The 16,428-nt window shown below is 37.4% G+C and overlaps 1 long non-coding RNA gene across 3 annotated transcripts in view; it reads right to left on the bottom strand.

Annotated features, from left to right (window-relative positions):
• Positions 1–2,693: 2,693 nt before the first annotated feature.
• LOC136792433 (uncharacterized) overlaps positions 2,694–16,428 on the bottom strand; it is a 44,699-nt gene continuing 30,964 nt past the window's right edge. Inside the window, exons 3-4 of one of the 3 annotated variants that reach the window (XR_010836223.1) lie at positions 6,185–6,567; positions 2,694–3,436 (exon numbers count right to left, since the gene is read on the bottom strand). This is a non-coding gene — a long non-coding RNA (uncharacterized lncRNA). The remainder of the gene's footprint in view (positions 3,437–6,184; positions 6,568–16,428) is intronic. The other 2 variants (XR_010836222.1, XR_010836224.1) reach the window with 2 other exon arrangements.

Raw genomic sequence — 16,428 nt, 5'->3', positions numbered from 1 at the left:
TAAACCTCCTAGCAAATTTGAGGCAAATATTTGAGAGGAATAGAAGTGTCTTTTTAAAAAGTAATTTAAAAAACATCAAAATAAAAACCTTCTTTACAGCAAAGGAAATCATCAACAAAATGAAAATGCAACCTACTGAATGGGAAAAAATATGTTCAAATCATATATTTAATAAGGGGTTAATATCAAAAATATAGAAAGAACTCAGACAATGCAATAGCAAAAAAACCTAAACAATCCGATTAAAAAAATGGGCAAAGGATCTGAATAGACATTTTTCCAAAGAAGAAATACAGATGACCAAAAGGTAAATAAACTAGATGCTCAACATTATTTATTGTCAGGAAAATGAAAATCAAACCACAATGAGCTATTTCCTCACCTCTGTTAGAATGGCGACTATCACAGAATCAAGACATAACAAGTGTTGGTGAGGATGTGGAGAAAAGAGAGCCCTTGTGCACTGTTGGTGGGAAGGTAAATTGGTGCAGGCACTATGGAAAACAGTCTGAAGGCTCCTCAAACAATTAAAAATGTAACTACAATATGATCCAGCAATTCCACTTCTGGGTATTTATCCGAAGAAAATGGAAACACTAACTGAAAAGATATATGCTCCTCCATGTTCACTGCAGCATTATTCACAGTAGCCAAGACATGGAAAACAACCTAAGTATTTATTGATGGATGAATGGATAAACAAGATGGGATCAATGGAATATTATTCAGCCATAAAAAAGAGTGATATTTTACCATTTGAGACAACATGGTTGATTCTTTTTTTTTTTTTTTTTTTTGCGGTATGCGGGCCTCTCACTGTTGTGGCCTCTCCCATTGCGGAGCACAGGCTCCGGATGCGCAGGCCTAGCGGCCATGGCTCACGGGCTTAGTTGCTCCGCGGCATGTGGGATCTTCCCGGACCAGGGCACGAACCCGTGTCTCCTGCATTGGCAGGCGGATTCTCAACCACTGCGCCACCAGGGAAGCCCATCATGGTTGATTCTTGAGGGCATTATGCTAAGTGAAATAAGTCAGAGAGAAACACAAATATTATATGATCTCACTTATATGTGGGATTAAAAACAACAACAATAACAAGAACCAAACTTACAGATACAGATAACACATTGGTAGTTGCCGGAGGAGGGGCACGGAGAGTAGGAGAAGTAGGTGAAGAGGGTTAAAAGGTAGTAACTTCAAGTTACAAAATAATAAAGTCATGGGAATGTAATATGCAGCATGGTGACCATAGTTAATAATACTGTATTGTATATTTGAAAGATGCCTAAAGAGTAGATATTAAAAGCCCTTATCACAAGAAAAAAAATCTGTAACTATGGGTAATGACAAGTGTTAACTAAACTCCTTGTGGTGATCATTTCATAAAGTATACAGATCTTTAATCATTACATTGTACACCTGAAACATATGTCAATTATACCTCTATAAAAATAATACATACCTAATAAATGTAGAATATTCTGCTTAAATAAACAGCTTTGAAATCACTCTCTACTAATATTTATTTAACTTTATTACAAGCCCTATACCACATGTCTTGGAATTGCACTATATTTAGAATTTATTAGAAACCTTTTCTTAGGAAATCTTATTTCTTCACTAGTCTTTTAGACTCTGGTTTAACTCTGGAATATTTCAGATGATGAATACCTGAACTACACAGCTTCTAATTAGCTTCACAAATTTGAATATAGGCATGACGTTTACATGCAGAATTTTGGAACCAGGAACCATTAGTGATTCAACAAGTAGAGTGATGTTCTACCTATAATGTGGAAGGACAGTCTGAAAATGCTAGAAATTCCTAAGTCAAAAATTATATTTTTCATCTGAAACTACTATTTTAGTTCTGAAACCAATACAAAAGTATTACTCTCTGTAGCAATTTATTATACATAAGCATTAGGCATTTACAAATATAACTCTCTGTTTTATGGTGTCTAATATGTTGAGAACTTTTCAGGTTGGTGATGCAAGTTTTTTGCTCTGCATTGATTTTGTTCTGTCGCAGGGCCAACAGTGGGGCCAAGGTAAGAATCCCAGGATTGGAGGTGTACGAAACGTAGCCAAAATCCGATTCAGGAATTACTCAGTTTAATGCACACAATTAGCCCACAAGTTAGTCAAACTTGTAGAACCAGAATAAGTAGCAACAAACCACTCCAAGCAGTCCAGGAAGGAGACTTCTTAGCAGAAGCTGTATCTCTGGTCCAGCAACAAGTCTCAGGTCAAACATGAGCAGGAAGTCATCCTCTACTCCTACAGGGCCTCTGGAAGCATCTGTCTGGAACAGCTCTTGCCAGCCTGGAGTTGGATCCTCCAGCAAAGAGCCTCCAAGTCTCCTGGCTCAGTGGTCTCATTTCAAAGGAGACTGTCAGTAAGGTATAAGGGTTATGTCCCAGGGGTTCTTGCCTCTATCATTTGCTCTTTCAATTCCAGCAAAGTCTTTCCAAGGATGTTACCCAAACACATTTCTTATCTAAAGTAACATTCTTGATTTATCGTGCTGAGATTGACCATCCTATATCCAACATTTCAAAACAACTAATATGGAAGTTCACATTGGCCACTGTGACTCCATCTTGAATTACTTGACATCCCTGAATCCCTATGAGTTTCACACAAGTTGAGTAGAACTTATAACACAAAAAAAATTACATCATAACACCTTTGGAGAAAGTAACTCAGATAACTTTATTAAGAGCAATTATATAGCAATCAAAGAGTGAGATGGTCATTAATTGAAAAAATAACTCCATTGTATTACATTTGGACTAGCAACCCTAGTAGAATAATATATATTTCAAAATAGGACACAAGTGGAAGACAGTTTGCGTGAATGTAACTTTCTTGGGCCATCTCCTGAAAATGTTATGACATGAGGCCAAGTCTGCTCATGTGAAATGTAGAGGTATCTTCTGCATAACCCTCATCTTCAGAATCACTGTGCGCCATCTCCAAAGTCCCATGCATCCTGATAATAGAGTTAATGAATAAAACTGAAGTAAATAGATTGACACGACATTTTGAGCTATTTTGCCTATGTATCCTAAGTATAGTCTAGGGTGAAGATGACTGACCAGAATAGAAAAGGATTGTGCAGTTATTGATGGCAAAAACTGGCAGCTATGGAAAATTTTAATACTGTGGGAACTTGCTTAGCTCACACTAACAATTCATCCCTAGTAATTATGATGCATAACTTAAATTGATAGTATGCTAAATTTCTGATATATTTAATGAAGAAACACAATCAGTATTAAAATCTGCACCACACAGAGGGTGGAATCCAAAGAATTCTCAATTCAATGCCATGTAGTAAGTTGGAGACAGACCATGTTCCTACTTCAGTAAAACTTTCATGTTTTCTTCCTAAGTACGTCACATTTAATTTTCTCTTCAGTCAGTCCATTTCCTATGGCAGAAAATAGAAGGTCAGAATCCATTTTTTATTTGACATAAGACATTATATTTCTTGAAGTCAGGGCTCCATAATTGAAAAATGAGAATGCCAAAGTGTCAGACTACAGATTACATTTTTCTTTTTCAAGGGAAAATTCAAACTTTTTTTTTCATAAAAACTAAGTGTTGGAAAGAAGCTCAGATGTCATCTAATTGTGAAATCTGTGTTTAAATGTTCTTTGATAATAGCTATGCTTGAGCACTGCAAGGCTGGGTACCATCACCCCCTGGAATACTTCACTGCATAAATCAGTGCTGTTCTTAGGGCTTTGTAGACTCATTTGGGCTCAGAGCATGGCTGATAGGTCTTTAATTAGGTTCTCAGTCATGTGAGAAAATGTCTCAATGAGGATTGGTTAATCAAATATGTAGGAAGATTTTTTTTTTTTCTTTACATGTTCTGGAGAAAAACAGATGAACTCTATGGCATGGCCCCTACCTACCAGCAATTTGAAATTCCATAAGTAGGTATGTTAGGTGCAATCATTGGTAGAAAATATAATATCATATAAATAAACACATATACTGTACCTGGAGCTGTCAATTTTCTAATGGAATAGCTACTCCTAACTCCACCTCCCCTGCTGCCTCCCATTACAGAGGCTGAAAAGTCATGCTTGCTTACCAGTTTTATAAAGGGAAACATATTCTGGGGATTCAAGAAATGCTTTAACTTTTTTTTTCAAAGAAAATAGATCTTAATGAATCTTTTTTTCTTTTTCTTGAACTGACTACAGAAGCAATGTTTAGAGCTGAGGCAGCCATTTTGTGACCATGAGTTGGGGTCAGGGGAGTGCAAAGAAAGTAAAAAAACGTGAACCCAGACTCCTTAGACTGTGGTGACACCAAAAAGAAGTGAGGTGAACAAAATCTTTTGTTAAGTCACTGTTCATAGCTTTCTATTTTCTACATCTGAATGAACACTGATACACATGCCAGTAATTTTAAATGTTTCTGGTTTGATATAGACTCTACAAATGATCATTTGTGTTAATAATGTTAAATATCTGTGGAATGTTCTATATACAAGCAATCAAATCAATGTCTAACGAGCACAAGTTTTTTCTGCTATGACTTGTGTACTTCTTTTAATTCAATAATTTCCTAACTTTATCTATTTTCAGGTTGCATTACAATTATATAAATTAATTTTATTTTATATTGGTTATATTTTCCTAGTCAAATGACCATTGCATCATTTTGCAAGATCCTTTTTATTGCAAGTGATGCTTCTTGCTTTAAAGTTTACTGTGACTGACATCAGGGTAACTATCTAGAATTTGTTTAGTGTTTGCATAGTGTATCTTTTATTTTCCAGTTTTAAACTTTCAACGATTTTGTGTCCTCATATTTAAGGTTTATCTCTTAAAGCAGTACAAGGTTGAGCTTTAACTCTGTAAATCCAGTACAACATTTCTCTCTCCCTTTGGGTTCCCTCTTCTATATCACACCAGGAACCTCTGGCCATCTCAGCCTCCTTAAATGGAGGTCATTGTTGAGTACAAGTTCCAGTGAAGCATCTCCAGCTGAATGAAGTAATGTGACGTGTCCAGAACATCCTGCAAGTGTGCCCACACCAGTGAATTCAGCCTTATCTAGTGTTATCTTCCTCCCCACTTACCATAACACCTGTACAATCCCAATGCCCGCTAGGAGGCAGTGCTACTGGGTAGCATCCTCTTAAGTCCCCTGCCCAAGGGAGGTGACCACAGGACTTTCAGATACAAAGGGCCAACTCCTTCCACCGACAAAAGAGACAGAGTGACTTGAAGATGCAGTGTTGCCCATTTAATCGGGTTCAGACATGTATTCCTAGTCTAAATTTCAGGATCGCATTCTTCCTCAAAGGTCTTTCACAGGAGAACATTGGCAAGACTGCGTTCAACTGCTATTGCACTTCAGCCACCCACGTTATTGAATTCTGTGTTTGATTTTAGCAGCATCAACCATTTGGATAAAATAAATAAGAGATTCTTTCAGGGTTGTGATGGGAACTCTGGCGCTCAGACCTTGATGCAAGCTGATACTTAGAAGAGTCTGAATTTGTCATATTCTACGTGGAATCGCCCAAGTGCACTCAAAAGACTCCATCCCACACTCTTTACATAGTCACCACTACTGCCACAATAGTCAAGGGTAACGGCCACTTGGAGTCCCAGGGCATTTTCTGTAGCTGTCACTTCATCACAATTAACCTGAGGTGATAACTTGATTAATTATGATGCCAGCATGCACCATGGACTACTAGCTTCCAATTTCCCAAAGAGTTCAGCTCTGCGTTCATCCTCAGAGCATGGCCAAACCAATTCTGAAATTCCATCTTTATGATCAATCTCACGGGACAGTCCCTGATGCTAATTCTGCATTAATTAGGATCCAATGAGGAGAGAAAAACCATAGAGTAATATGAATATGGAAATCTTAATATAAATAATTATTAACAGGAAACTAAAATGACAGGGGGTTGCCCAATAAGGACTATAAGACTAGGAGGCATATGGAGTAGCCATGCCTAAGGCTGATAGAGCACTAGAAACAAGATGCTTCCACCAGGGCTGAGACCCAGAGCTTACTGGGAGGGTGCGGCCATAGAGAATAGATACTGGAGAAGTTCTCTAGGTCCTGCTCTGTTGGGACTGTGGACTTGCTTTCTGGAATCCTGTGGCTCCACCCATAGGAGGGTTCACGCCCTGAAACTTACTGAAAACTGTCGAGGAAGTCCCTGGTGAGGTGTCCAAAGGAAGGCATGCAGACAGTGGCTCAACACTGGAGAGGGGCTGCCAGGAAAATGAGTCATGAGGAAGTGTCCAATCCAGCACTCCACTGCACAGGGGCTTGAGGGCCATGTGCTGAGAATGGTCACAGGAAGTCCACTGAAGATGGCACGTTGCTACCAGGCTACCTGAGAGGATGCTGCCAGCAGCTGCAATAGGAAGAGGCCAGGTGCTGCTGGTTTCCCAGTATAGAAGGAAACTCCACACATACTGCAGGAGTCGACAGAGGGGCAGCCCAGAACCAGGAGGAGAAAAACGCTTCCTCCTTCAATGTCCCTGCTCTCGACTGACCGAGGATACCATCTGCAAACTAGCAAAGGAAAAATATTTAAAGAACCCAGCTATACTTTCCCAAGGCAGGTAATGGGGATGGATTTGGAGCTGAGAATTAATAAACTGATAGTTGTCACAATGAAGAAGAAAAACTGAAAGAAAAAGTTAAGAAAACTTATTAGAAATTAAAGATAACATAAGGATCAGATTGAAAGAGCCTATTGAACAGGGAGTATAAAAAATAAGTCAAGGAACTACCTAAGTGAACACACACACACACACACACACACACACACACACACACACACACTTATACACAAATATGCCTAGACACACCACAGTAAAATATTTTTTGCATTAAATAATAAAAACTAAAAACCACAAAACCTTAAGTTCTCCAAAGATAAAAGTAGAGATTACTTATGAATAAATGTCAGCCACATTGGCATCAGGCATCTTGTCAGTAAAAATAGATACAAATATAGAAAGAGAAGTATCTTTAAAATATGAGAGAAAATAAGCCTTATCTAGACTCCTATCAATGTCAAACTATCATTCAAGCATGAGAGTGATATAACATTTTTAGAAATGTAAAGATAATTTTGCTCTTTGTAGATTCTTTTTTAAAAAATCTCTGGAGGGTATATTTTTGCAAGAAAAAGTAAATGAGTCAGAAAGAACAGGCATCTATAAGGCATCAATAATGGGAAAGAAAATAATAAAATAAAAATTGAATAAAAGTTAATAAATTATATTATTGATCAAAATTGCAGATCATATCATCTCAGAAGTGAGGAGGGAAACTAGAAAGGTGTAAATATGTTAAGCTGTATCTCTTGATTAGCATCAGATATTGTTAGAAATTTCAAATTTTAAATAAAAGCTACAATTTTCAGAGTAACCATCAAAAAATTTAGGTAGATTGTACAATGATAAATATTTACTTAAAAAAATGGACGATAGAAATCTTGACACCTTCAACAAATATAAGGTAAAAGAAAACAAAGTAAATGATGAAAAAGCATGGTCAATAGATCATAGGAAAACATATGGAAGGAAAAATTAGAAATATATATGTCACAACAATAAATATGAAAGTATTAAAGTCATTTATTAAAGACAGATTCGCAGAAGAATCTTCTTCAGTGAAGCACACCGAAATCTCAATGACATAAGAATCTGTAAATAAATATAGGAATAATAAAATAAATAAATAAAGGCATGTAAAAGATACGAGCTACATGCTAGCACACTGACAATGGTAATAAACAATAAAATAACATTCAAGGTGAAAATTGTGTAAAGTGAGGGAAATTTACTTTGCTGAAAGGTATAATTCTTCAAGATTCAACAGTCATGACTTTTAGGCTCCTAAAATATAGCTTTGATTTATGTAAGACAAAAACTGATAGAATTCAAGGAGAAAATGAATCCTTTATTTATGGTGTAAATTTACAACACAGATCTTTCAGAAATTAGAAGACCATGCAGGGAAAAAGGACACAAATACAGAAGACTTCAATTTCATATTTGAGAATTCTTATTGTATATGTAATTGTAAGAGCATAAATGAGTAGAAACATCTATACATGGCTGTTAGCTCATAAATATATTATATAAATAGTGTTGGTTACCTCAACAAGGGGGGCATATTTCATCGTGAAATTTCTAAATTCCACTGGTTACACGTATTTAAAATTTTTACAACAAATTACTGTCAAGCATAAAGTAAGCATGTATATAAAAACTTTGGACAAGTTCAAGCAGAGATCAGACTGATCCATTTGTATACTGGAGTGTTTTAATTTTGTATAGTAATTTATGTAAATGTTTATTTATGATGATTTTCCAATATTAAAAAATCTCTTCATGTTATCCATGTATGCATGTGTGTATGCATTTATGTGTGTGTGTGTGTGTGTGTGTGTGTGCATGTGTGTGGATGTGTATAACCCAAGCATGATTTAAAAACTCCCTGGTGTGGGCTTCCCTGGTGGTGCAGTGATTGAGAATCCGCCTGCCGATGCAGGGGACGCGGGTTTGTGCCCTGGTCCGGGAGGGGCCCACATGCCGCGGAGCGGCTGGGCCCGTGAGCCATGGCCGCCGAGCCTGCGCGTCCGGAGCCTGTGCTCCGCAGTGGGAGAGGCCGCAACAGTGAGAGTCCCGTGTACCGCAAAAAAAAACCCAAAACAAAACAGAAAAAAACCCACAAAACTCCCTGGTGACTTTAATACACAATCAGGTTTGAGCAACCCCAGTAGAATGTTTGTTACCAAGCGTGGTATAGCTAACGCAAGCATAAGTGCTGGTATAGACAGAGCCCTTCTTCAGCAAGAATCTCAAAATGTAAGTTCTAGTCACTGGTATGCAACTGAGTTAAAAATGAAATGGCTTGATTTCTCTCTTTCAGTGGCTACTTTTGCGGATCTGGGGTAACAATACCTGGCATACTTATCTTACAGAGTTAATATGGGACTCAGATGCGATATTAGATGTGAAAGTACCTGGAAGATTATAAAGCAGTCCAGCTTTATTGCATTGCTATCAAGTAATCCAATTTTATGGCCTAATTTAAACAAGGAAATTGCTTTAGAAAGAATTACCCCCTAAATTGTTCAGAAATTTTAATACAAACAGCACAAGGACACAGAATGAATATTTCTCCTAATCATCTATGTGTAATTAAATTACAGATAAACTTAATGTGATATGTTAATGAAATAGTAAATAGCTGAAATTGCCAATAAGAAATCAATTGAAAGAGTTTTTTTCCAGATGGAAACTGTTTTCACATGCATAACAGAATATAACCCCTTAAGAAAAAAGATGGTAGCTTGACTTTCTTTAGAATTGTAAGGAGGAGTTTTTGCACACAGATTCCTGGAAATTGCTTAGCATCCCAAAGGCACTTTATTTATTTGTCTGTTTGTTTTTTTGAGAGCATAAGTTTATTTATATTTTTTATTAATTTTCATTGGACTGCGGTTGCTTTACAATGTTGAGTGAGCCTTAACTGAACAACAAAATGATTCAGTCATACACATACAGATATCCCCTCCCATTTAGGTTACCACAGTGCATTAGGCAGAGTTCCCTGTGCTATACCATATGTTTTCATCAGTGGTCTATTTTATACATAGTTGATACCATGTATGACATTTTTTTAATTGAGATAAAATCCTCATAACATGGAATTCACCTATTTAACCATTTAAAAGTGTACAGTTAATTGTTTTTTAGTATATTCCCAATGTTAAATGACCATCACCACCACCTAATTTCAAAATATTTTTATTGCCCTAAAAAGAAAGTATATCCATTAAGCAGCCACTTCCCATTCCCTCATTTTTTCCAGTCCCTGGCAGCCACTAATTTCCCTTCTGTCTCTGTAAATTTGCCTGTTTGGGACATTTAATTCAAATGGAATCATACAATTTGCGTCTGGCTTTTCACTTAGTGTTTTCAAGGTTTACCCATTTTGTAGCATGTATCAGTATTTCATTCCCTTTTATGGATAAGTAATATTTCCCTGTATGGATTACCATATTTTGTTTATGTATTCATCAGTTGATGGACATTTGGGTATTTCCACTTCTGTGAAGAGTGAATAGCATTGCTATGATCATGTGTACAAGTTCTTGAGTGAACGTATGTTTTCAGTTTTCTTAGGTACATACACTTATTTGAATCCCGTGAGAACAGAAGTCTGGTGGGGCAGGGGAGAATGGAAGCACCCATACCAATCCCTTCATGGGTATACGGAGAGGCTCCTATACCCTCCCCACTGCCTGGGGCTTCTCTCTCCAGGCACAGGAACTCTGCTCAGACGACAGTATCAAATCATCACTCACTCCAGAAAGTTTGCAATTTCCAGCCTCAGTATCATTTGATGTAAACATCGTACAATCATGCATTCTTTTTTTTTTTTTTTTTTTGCGGTACGCGGGCCTCTCCCGTTGCGGAGCACAGGCTCCGGAAGCACAGGCTCAGCGGCCATGGCTCACGGGCCCAGCCGCTCCGCGGCACGTGGGATCTTCCCGGACCGGGGCACGAACCCGTGTCGCCTGCATCGGCAGGCGGACTCTCAACCACTGCGCCACCAGGGAAGCCCCATGCAGTCTTTAGAAGTCCACTTGAGATAAGTGGTCTGAGGTTTCTGAACTGTCATGTTTTTGAGTAAAATAAGGAAAAAGATTTGCAAGCAAAACTTTTGTCCCTGTTGGCCTCCCACTAGCACACCCAGATGCTCCCTTGTGCCAGCTCAGCTTTAAATTTCTCCTGAGCTCTGAGCAAGTTGCTATGCCACTTTTGTTTCATATTCTCAGTATGACCAGCATAGTTTACAATCACACACAATATATTTGGCAATATTATATTGAATTATGACTGAATATTGTCAAAACACACCATTAAAAAATCACATTGATTTAATAATCACTTGAAGCACAATCTGTAATGCACATATTTTTGTACCTGTCCTGTGGAAGTCCTATATCAAAGTCACCTTAAAATCTGCTGCAAAGCTGACCTTACGTTTTCGGAGTTTTACCTTATTTTCTATATAATGGGACTTTCATATTTTTATCTTAATATCATGAATCTATTTCAGTTGGCCTATTAATCTACTAACCTAAATTCCTCATCTTAGATGCATAAATTGGCCATAATTTTATTTGAAAAAAAATTGTTTTTTTGTGCTGTGATATAAGGAGCAAGTATACCATACTGGAAAGATATATTGAAGTTGTTTCTGCCTTACTATTCAGAGCTTTCTATAGAGCATTGCTCACCAAGGGAGCAGAAAGGAGCAGTCACTCTATGATATTAGCAGCCAGATGCATCAGACAGCTTTGAAATGTATGCATCAATATCAAACGCAACCCAAGTGAAACCACAGGCAAAACTCCTTATGATAGAATACAGCAACCCTTACAAGAACTCCTGTATATTTGTTACTTTCTATGAGCCAGGATTTGTGCGAAACACTTTATGTGTAATATATATCTCATCTGACCTTGAGAGTAGATGTAAAGCCCATTCTACAGTTGGTAATCTGGACAGAGTGAGTTGACGCATTCAGCCAAAGTCACAGCGATGTAAGTCATGGGGTTGAGATTCAAAGTCTTGTTGTTAATCACTATTTTATATAACTTTAAAAAAATTTTCAATTTATATTGGAGCATAGTTGACTAAAAACGTTTGGTTAATTTCAGGTATACAGCAAAGTGATCCAGTTATATATGTAACTTTTAAAATAGGAACAAATAACTTGAATTTTTGAAGATGGAAAATACTCTCTAGTTTGCACCTTGAATTTCAGTTATTTATCACCCTTGAACCTAAGACATGGGTCAGTAGGGCATGAAGGTGTGTGACAGGTATGTGACTGTTACACGGATAACAGAATGAGCAGGTCAAAGAAGATGGCAAGGAAAAGGGCAACCTGGATCATATTTGTCTTGGTCACTTTTAGTTAAGAGAATACCAGTCTGGGGGCTTCCCTGGTGGCGCAGTGGTTGAGAATCCGCCTGCCAATGCAGGGGACACGGGTTCGATCCCTGGTCGGGGGGAAGATCCCACATGCCGCCGAGTAACTAAGCCCGTGCGCCACAACTACTGAGCCTGAGCCCTAGAGCCTGTGTGCCACAACTACTGAAGCCCGCGTGGCTAGAGCCCGTGCTCCGCAACAAGAGAAACCACCGCAATGAGAAGCCCGCGCACCACAATGAAGAGCAGCCTCCACTCGCCGCAACTAGAGGAAGCCTGTGCACAGCAACAAAGACCCAACGCAACCAAACATAAATAAATAAAAATAAAATAAAATAAAATATTTAAAAAAAAGAATACCAGTCTGTCCTGTGGAATCATAAATAGTTATATCTCTATATAAATTATGCTTCTTATTAATATTTTAAAAACGTGGTCTCAATTTGATAATTTCATTCTTCATCTCAGATTCTGATTATGTACAATATATAATTCAAATTTTATATGCACATACAGATGTATACATCTCTAGATTAACTGTATTAAATTATATGTAATCTTTCTGATGTATGTAGAATTCTGTTCTGTTTATTTTTGTAATTTCCATTCAAGTATTGTTAAAAATATCTATGTGAAATAAGTGAACCCAATTCATAGTTAGTGTAAAGACTATGATGACATCTTAACAGAATGTATAATACAAGATTCCTGTATTATTTGAACTCATAATCTGAATTACACTATAATAATGTACATTTTTCCCCAGAATTTATCATTTCAATTGAAAACCCATATGACAAATATGCATACACAGATCAGGGGAACTTTCAGATGTGTACAAGCCTCGGTGGGAAGATACACAGTGAATCAAGTCATATCTCTGCATTTGTTTTGATTAAAATACAGTTAGGAGGCTTCCCTGGTGGCGCAGTGGTTGAGAGTCCGCCTGCCGATGCAGGGACACGGGTTCGTGCCCCGGTCCGGGAAGATCCCACATGTGGCGGAGCAGCTGGGCCCGTGAGCCGTGGCCGCTGGGCCTGCGCGTCCGGAGCCTGTGCTCCGCAACGGGAGAGGCCACAACAGTGAGAGGCCGGCGAACCGCAAAAAAAAAAAAAAAAAAAAAAAAGTTAGTTTTCCTCATTTTTAGACATGTTCTGCATTACCTATAATGTCTTCCCCACATTATTAAAAGAAAATATCTTCTAAAATAGTGGCATGGTCTCTTAGGAAAGCAGGCAAGTTCATAGGCTTGGCAAAGTCTATGCATCAAAAGAATCTGAAAGTGATAGAGTGATTGAAAGAGATGAATGCCGAAAAGTCATACCTTGCCATGCATATTTCACCAGAATTCATGTAGAGGATTTTTGAGGATTAAAAAATTTAAGTGAATTATGTAAGTTTTGTGGATTCTGGAAAGCTTCCAGAGGGCATGTAACCTTTGAATAAATAGAGGAATACCTTCCACGGTGGAATGATGGCTCCAATCAGCATGGCTATCTTTGAGACCATAAGATACAATGGAAAGCACTGGTCATTGTCAAAGATCTGATGAAGATGCCGATAGACAAAGAAGCTGATTTGGTTAAAAAAATGTATTTTAAGCAAAGCTAGGGTATGTGGAGAAATCTTAAAACTGTGTAAAAATGAATAACTTGAAGATCACTTGTGATTATTTTCCAGCAGTCTTCTTTGGTGAGTTGCAATAGTCTATTGACAGAATGGTTTTCCTGCAAGGCAAAACCTCAATCTGAATGAAGTTGGGTCTTTTTCTAAATAAGTGCTATATAGTACTTTCACTCTTAAAAGAAGAACCAGGATATGAGGCATTCAAAAGTCAGCTCATGTTGTGTACAGATGGGCATATGGGGATGATATTTCTGTTGAAAACTTTCTTGGTTTATCAAAGCCAGAAACCTAAAGTCCATGAGTGATCTTGGCACTCCTCAAGCCCACCTCGTTGTTGGTGCCCATAGAACCAAAGATTTACCAATGACTTCCAGACATTGTGCATTTGTTGGTGCAGTTAGACCTGCTTGGGGTGCTAAAGCAGACTGCACTCCTTTGATGACGGATTTGTAGAAAATCTTTGACATCAAGAAATCATTTTCTTCGTTACTCAGTTTTGCAAATAAAGTACTTTTTAAAAATGTGTTTGATGTGGACCATTTTTTAAAGTCTTTATTGAATTTGTTACAATATTGCTTCTGTTTTATGTTTTGTTTTTTGTTTTGTTTTGTTTGGCCTCAAGGGATGTGGGAATCTTAGCTCCCGGACCAGGGATCAAACCTGCACCTCCAGCACTGGGAGGTGAAGTCTTAATCACTGGACAGCCAGGGAAGTCCCTGAAAATAAAGTATTATAACAGTAAATAGAATGTGGAATAAACTGGACCTCCATTTTTGTCCTGACTTCCAAACTTCTGAGGAAGTGAATAATAAAACACAAACAGTATTGTAAGGGCAGCTCTCTTGAAGTGCTCAGTAAAAATGAACAAATTTAAGCATTATACAGCAAAGAATATACTCTCAAGTAGCTCTTTAAACTTGGCATCTTATCATTGTTCAGAAAATAGGGAAAAATGAAGATCACAAATACTCATTGGATAATTATTACTCTATATCCTTACATTTTATTTTTTATAAAGAAAGAAAAAAACATTTTAATTAACAGTTATACACTTCTTTGAGAGTTTTAGATATTTTAGAAAAAAAGTGTTGTTTTTTACTTTTTTGTATGTGTTAGGAATGAATTACTGTTTTTCTAATTTAACATATTGATGACTTCTACTATCTAAAGATTCACTATACAATAAATATTTGGGAAAATATTAGATTCAGGTAAGTGACTTTATTAGATCCTATTTTAATCATATTTAATCACTTCAATAATCATTCAGGCCAATTTCTCAAAAACAATCTTTGAATGTATAGAATTCACTGATGGTTGTGTTGGAAATGGAAGTTGAAAGCTAAATTCATTTTATTTCAGATTTCTTATAATGGTTTCTCCAAAAGCAGTTACTAAAACAAAGGAATATTAAGTTTCTAATCCAAGTCCATACATTTAATAAGGACCAAGATAGAAATGGAATTTAGATTAGCTGATTTCTAACTCAGTGCTCTTAATAATCAGTCCTTAGGAACATTTTTATCTAATTGAAGGAAAATATATTACAACTAATAACAGTTCTCACTACTCTTTGTAATTAATTGGTGGCCCTGTTGAAGTCGATGCCTCTAGAAGTCACTGAAAGCCACAGTGTATTTATGTTAGAGTTTCAGAAGACTTAGGTAAGAAGACATTTAAAAAATTGTTATGCAAACCAATCCCAATCTGACAATTTAGTGCTCACTTGAGACCCAGGGAGACAAAGCATTTGTCACCGGGGAGATAGAGGAGTGTGCTTACAAATTAATGTTTTCACAATATTCATGTAAATAAGACAATGCCTCCTCAGATATTTGGTTACATATATTGGGGTGAATTTACAGTTGTCTAGGACAGACTGTTTAAGGAAGTTTACACAGACAAGTGGTAACACATAATCATTAATATTAAACATTTTAAAGATATTTTGCAATTATGGAGGATAAAAATTTTCCCTCATTCCAAAGTAATTGCTTTGAGCCTGTGCTCCTTTTGGGATAATTGTTGGTATGTTGCTTTTTTTTTTTTTTTTTTTTTTTTTTTTTTGCGGTACGCAGGCCTCTCACTGTTGTGGCCTCTCCCGTTGTGGAGCACAGGCTCCGGACGCACAGGCTCAGCGGCCATGGCTCATGGGCCCAGCCGCTCTGCGGCACGTGGAATCTTCCCGGACCGGGGCACGAACCCGTGTACCCTATATCGGCAGGCAGACTCTCAACCACTGCGCCACCAGGGAAGCCCGCTATGTTGCTTCTTATTAGAAGCCTATCACTTTTTTTCTAATCTTTCTGACACATTTTATGACATTCAGGTAATGCTTGAAACAGAGGTACACAAAAATATTTCCTTATGAAATTGACTTCCTTATATTAAATATTTAAATTGCAGCTCCATTTTGGAATAAACAGTATTAGAAAAGTAATGTGCGGACATGAATAATGTTAAAAATACAGAAATGTAAAATAAAAATAATTACAGAAAAGTACCTCCACATCTCATTAATCCCACTTCACAGTAGTAATTACAGGTAAACACTTGGCGTTTACCCTTCTAGTTTCATGACAGTCTATCCATCCAACATTTTGTGCCTCAGCGAGATAGATTCTGTACTGCAACCTGTTTCATTGTGTTGTTTTGGAGGAGGAGGCTTGGTATGTGCGCTCCTTTTGTTTTTCCTTTCACCTTAAAGCTTCTCTTGGACATATACTAGTGTATGTTCACTTACAACTATTTGTATTTTCTTTAGAGATCGTTGCAACACATTTTG

The sequence above is a fragment of the Kogia breviceps genome, chromosome 13 (genome assembly GCF_026419965.1).
Source record: "Kogia breviceps isolate mKogBre1 chromosome 13, mKogBre1 haplotype 1, whole genome shotgun sequence".
NCBI lineage: Eukaryota > Metazoa > Chordata > Mammalia > Artiodactyla > Physeteridae > Kogia > Kogia breviceps.
The sequence above is the reverse complement of the archived record's forward strand: the minus strand, read 5'-3'. Positions and strand labels throughout refer to the sequence as shown.